The following is a 6,371-nucleotide window of genomic DNA, read 5'->3' as shown; positions in this document are numbered from 1 at the left end:
TTATTAGTGATGTAACGAATAGTATATTTGGCCTCAGCCGAATACCGAATATTCGGCTAGGAGCGTGGCCGAATACCGAATATTCGGCCAGGAGCGTGGCCGAATGGCCGAATATTCGGCCAAACTATTCGGCTCGATTAACGCAAGTACGAAAATTGGCGCGCAAACCGCATTATGGCAAGGATCGCGCACCCTGCTCTCTATTGGCCCGCTGTCACTACGATTTTTTCTTCCAGTAGGTCTAAATTATTTAAATTAATTAATTAAATTATAATTATTAAAGTTAATATGAGATGGAGCCTAACGTCTACCTCTACTGCCAAATTGGTTTATAATTTATGTAATAGCCGTAAATAGTCCGATACGATTCGGCAGTTGTTGGTATTTAGATGTAAGTTATAACTTATAAGTTATTTTATTTGCAATCGATCTTTTTAACTCCTCTAAAATTTTGTTTTTAATACGTATTTGTAGACTGAATAGTGCCCTAAGGATATACTTTAGTGGGGACATATGGTCTAGTTTCTGCCCAGTTGTGGAACAGTTCAAATATATTATTGGGGGTTTTCTATTTGTGAAATTTTGTGATATTTTGTTGCTATCGTTTTTGTCAATATTTTTAAAATTTCACATGATTTCAAATGTTATCTTTTGTATATAATGAGAAATGCTCATTCTTTGCTTTATATATAAAATAAATTATATATTAGTTACTCATCTTCTAGAAATACATAAATAATTCTTTCATTAAATACGATAAGTTTCAATAAAACGTTTCGTAAATCATTTTAAAATATCGTAAAAAAATATTAAAATATACGCGAATACGAATATAACATAATTAACTAATCAATAATATTAATGCCCGATACATTCTAACCTACACGCCATCAAGCCATAAGATATCCGGCTACAATATTATTTAATTACGAAATAATTTAATACTAGAGTTAGATGCTATTTCTTATTAACTTTAATAATGATAGTTTAATGTTCAGCATTAATAAAAGTTACCAAAATGATTAATTTACTGTGTTTTTGTAATTTCTTACTCCTGTTTTTAGGTATTCGGTATTCGGCCGAATAGTGATTTAAATATTCGGTATTCGGCCGAATAGTGAAAAACAGGCCGAATAGGCCGAATACCGGGTAGTAACCGAATATTCGTTACATCACTAATAATTATCGTATTTGTACGATTATTTTAGGTGCTGTACGATGTACGATAAATTCAGAAATACGCTTTATACATACATATGTAATAAAATAAAACAGTAGCATGCAAATTTATTTACTTATTTTACCATTACCTATGTATTGAACAGATATACTCAGCCAAACTTTCATTCACGATAGTAGCAATATACTGTAACGGTTTTAAACAAATCTCTATTTAAAACCTGGATAAATTAAATTGAAAATATAATTGTTTTCGATTTATCCACATCCTCGACCGTAATTTTAAATTATCATCTTATTAAATGTTTTTATAAACTAAATATACTTTTTCTTTCTTTATACATGATATAAAATTTAAAAAATGTAATTACGAATAAGATTTTTTTGACAGGACAGTAAAAAGTTACAAAAATGCTTGAAAGCGACAAAACTACCTACTAAAGAAATAGATAAACCAACTTCACGCCGTAGTGCGACTCTAACGGCAGCTATCGGCAATCTAACACATTAACTCTACTTTACAGCATAGCTCAAGGACCAGTATATCTATAGTCTGCTGCCACTGTATATTCTCGATTATAATGTACGTTTTTTTTCGTACTTTTCGAGACTGCTAACTGCTATACTTTTAGACCGGCCGATAAAATGCTGAAATTGATGTGCAAAAAAATTTTTTTTTAAAATTACAAATAAACGTTTTGTCAAAATGCCATTATGCTTCTGCCATTACAAAATATAGGTACTACATTAATACATTTTATTACAGAGTAGTTTCTGCAGTAAGCTGTCTAGAACCGAGTCTTTTTGACATAGGACAACGTTTCTTAAACTAGAGGTCACGACCATCCGAGAGGGTCGACTAAAAATTTTGGACAATGGCAAAAATTTGAAAAAACTTAAGTTTTATATATATGAAATAAGTACGGTATATAAAGAAGAGAATATGTTACGTATTTGTTAATGTTCAATATGTTTAAATTGTTATGCATATGTCCATCTTTTTCTAGAAACTTCTGTCTTCCCTAACCCTTCCCTGTTCAAATGGGGGTGACCTAATTAGAATACAAAGAAGAGGTGGTAGCCTGGGGGCTAAGTGGAGGAGGAGAGGTCACTTTTTGACTGAGACGTCGAAGGGACAGGACGTATTGTGAAGACCTCCAGGTTGTTCTAGCATCAACTGGAGGACAAAGGACGGTAAGCCTAAGCCAACGTTCGTGAGAAATCCGAAGTATATTCTGATATAGGAACTTCGAAAACCTTTATTGGGAGGATTGGAGAGACGTCCAAAATCAACAACACTGAAAATTATCAATCTAGTATTCGCAACCATCACCCCAAGATCGTCGACACTTTGGGTACCCATTCTTTTCTATCATACTTCTAACTATCCTATTGTCTATCTTTTCTTCCCTATCTTTTTTAGTCATATAAGTAGTTTTAAGTAATTAGTCTTAGTCCTTATATTTTGTAACGCGCTGAATATTCTTTTGTCGCGAGGTCGCATAACGATCCTATCCGAGCATCTGCCGGAATTATATGTGGAAAGGGTTATTATTGTAAAAACGAGGAGTGTCGGAAGTGTAAAGGAATCCTGCAAAGTAAATAAACACGGGTGACGAGAACATAATTTTGTGTTATATTCCATTGTGAATCACTCACCACGTGCATATCCTACATTGGCGTCCGCGACAGGATTCCGATTATAACAGCTCCTCAATAATCCTGTATCGGTAGAATCCCTTTTTTTTGTGTGTATTATTATAATTTTTGTTGATTATTTTTTTTTATATATATATATTTTTTTTTTCTTGTTGGTATGGCGACAAATAGCCAAGTCGGAAGCACCGTACATAATGACGGGGCCAATGGTAACCCTCCCTTTGTAGTAACGGGATTTCTGGGAATGATCCCCATGTTTTCTAATTCCCAGGGTGACTCGGTTAACGTAAGACAGTTTTTTCAAACTGTGGAGAATATCGCTAATCTAGCGGGCTGGAATGATGTGGTGAAAATAGCAGTCCTCCAAGCCAGGTTAAAAGGAGAACCTTTGGCTACTTTTTTTTGTCTTTTAGAGCAGTACCCATCATCTTATGAGGACATAAAACGGGATTTGGTCAAATGTTTCGATAAGAGAAGGGCCGGGGACAAGAATATTATCGATCAACTTCTAAATTTAAAGCAAGGGGTCAACGAATCCGTAACGGATTTTACAATACGTACTAGAACTCTGCTATCAAGAGCTGTAAAAGATCATAGTAAAATCGAAGCCCTGCGTGACGATATAATATTAGAGAGGTTCATAAAAGGATTAAGTGGACAGATAAAAAATAATGTATTCAGACGATCTCCAAAATCTCTGGAGGAAGCGTTTGAGTTTGCAGAGATTGAGGAGAAGATTGAGATGGAGTGTAGTGGCCAAAACGAGCGAAGGGGAATTAATACAGCGACAGAAGCGAATCTTAGACCTTTTACTAGCGAGCATGATAACACCCCAAGCCCCAGGGTTGACTGCGAGGACAAGATCGACAGGTTAGAGAGACAGATCGAAGCCCTAACGGAGGCAGTTAGTAAACTCGTAGGTAATCAGGATAAGAAAGATAGAGTCACAAATAAGAAATGCTTTATTTGTAGCGATGGCGGTCATTTTGCTCGTAGTTGCCCAAAACGGGGCAGGTATAATTTAAACTTGTAAGGGAACGTAATAATAGCCAGTATTGCGCTCCTAGTATTAAGATAAAGCTGGCTAAGCAAGTCTTCCAATCTAATAAGGGTCTCCCCCTCATTCAGAGTACAATAAACAACATAGATATGACGCTCCTCATGGATACCGGAGCAGAAAAGTCCCTATTAAATTCACTAACTTTAAGACGGATACCAAGCGCCTATCTCCAAAAAGCTATCGTAGCAGAGAAAAAAATGGGCATCCGGGGAATTAATGGAATTGTAACTGAATGTGAACAAATCCTGCAGGTTACGATAACTCATAGCAATCACACGCATACCACGACCATTGCATGTATGCCCTTCCCTGATCATGTTGAGTATGAGGGTATTGTGGGGATGGATGTTATTAATAGCATCCCTGAACTGGTGGACAGTCTGAGGAAATCGATGAATGTTGAACGGCACAACCCAAGTAAGAATCCAATTCTACCCATTAATTGTCTTGATAATGTCCCTGTGGAGATCCAAGGACTTGATAGTTTAGACCCGGTTGAAAGGGAAAGGGTTTATAGTATCTTTAGAAAATACCCGCGGTGTTTCGCTAACACAATCGAGGAGCTGAAGGGAATGATAGGGCCGTCCCATAAACCCATAATCAATTCTACCCGCCCTATAAATACTCGCCAATACCGAATCCCCGAATGTTACCTAAAAAGGTTGAAGATCTTAATTGAATCATACCTAAAGGCCGGCATTATAGAGGAGAGTTCATCTGAATGGAACTCTCCCATACACATTGTGGAAAAGACCGCTGACGAAATACGGATGACCTTAGACCTCAGACGCATTAATGAAGTGACCGCTTCACAAGAGTTCCCTCTTGCCCGAGTTGATGAAATTCTGAGTAAGCTTCATGGCAATAGATACTTTTCTGTATTGGACCTCAAATCTGGTTATTTTCAAATCGACCTCGACCCATCTGTGCGTCACGTATACGCCTTCTCGACTCCTTGGGGGAAGTATCAGATGTGCCGCCTACCCCAAGGAGCGAAGAATAGTGGTCGTTTCTTCCAAGGTGTAATGTCTAATCTCCTGGCACCATTCATTGGGATCAACTGTTATGTGTTCCAAGATGACATAGTCATCTTCTCTAAATCTTTTGAGGAACATATAACGCTGCTCGATAGGATTATCGGAATTCTTTATAATGCCAATCTTAAATTACACCCGAAGAAAAGTAAGTGGGTAGTCGAAGAGGTACGATATCTGGGACATATTATCAGTCAGGAGGGAGTACTCCCGGACCCAGATAACGTACGTGCAATTCGTGAAGCACAACCTCCTCGCAACATCAAGGGCGTGCGCAGTTTCTTAGGAATGGTCGGCTTCTTTCGAAATTTTATTCCTAATTTCTCGGACATAGCCTTACCGTTGACAAATTTGACAAAAAGGAAAAGTAAATTCAATTGGGATAATAGTTGCCAAGTTAGTTTCGAAAGATTTAAAATGTTGTTAACAAAACCCCCCTTATTAAAACATCCCGATTTCTCAGCCCCTTTCCATTTATTCACTGATGCGTCAGACTATTGTGCTGGTTCTGTCCTTGGGCAGATGGAAGATAACTCATTTTTCCCGGTGGGCTATTTTAGCAAAAAATTCAATGGCGCTGAAGTGAACTATTCTACGATCGAAAAGGAATGCTTAGCAATCATATTATCTTTCCGCCACTTCAAACCCATCATTTTGGGACACAAGGTAGAGGTCCACTCTGACCATAGGCCTCTGGTATTCATAGGAACCATGAAAAATCATAATAAACGGTTAATGAGGTGGTCTATGGAGTTAGAGGATTATGATTTTAATATTAACCATATCAAAGGAAAGATAAACCTAATAGCTGATGCATTATCTCGTCCCGAACCCTTTGAGTCCAAGAAAACATTGCGGGAGTGTAACGTTAATTCCGTTCACTCCGATCTGTGGAAGAGGGTAGTCATGTCACAGGAGGAAGATGAATTCCTTCTGAAAATAAAGAAAAACCGCATCAATCAGAATCCTGGTCCACCAATTGCAAATGATGGTATCAAACCCGAATTTGTGCTAGATGGCGGTGTATTAATACATATAAAACCGGGGTGCTTTGGACTCCGCCAGTGGAGGCAAGTTTGCGTAGGAAAGGGAATGATAGACGAGGTAATTAGGGCAGTCCATTGTTCACCCTTATCAGGCCATCTTGGTTTCGAGAAGACTTATCATTTAATTGACCGTTACTATTATATTAGGAACCTTAGGGCACACGTTAAGCGCATCGTTCGTTGCTGTCAGATTTGTCAAAAGCATAATCTCCATCATGGTCGTGCCCCATTCCAGGAAACGGAGGTAGCTGAGTTTCCCTTTCAAAAAATTGCTATCGATGTTATAGGCCCTCTTCAAATATCTCCGGGAGGCAACCGTTATATTTTTACCATGATTGACATCTACACACGCTTTGCCGAAGCAGTCCCTATTAAAGATCAATCAGCTCAAGT

Source organism: Centruroides vittatus, unplaced genomic scaffold (assembly GCF_030686945.1).
Source record: "Centruroides vittatus isolate TY-2023 unplaced genomic scaffold, ASM3068694v2 contig_634, whole genome shotgun sequence".
Classification (NCBI taxonomy): domain Eukaryota; kingdom Metazoa; phylum Arthropoda; class Arachnida; order Scorpiones; family Buthidae; genus Centruroides; species Centruroides vittatus.
This window is presented reverse-complemented; position numbering follows the sequence as displayed.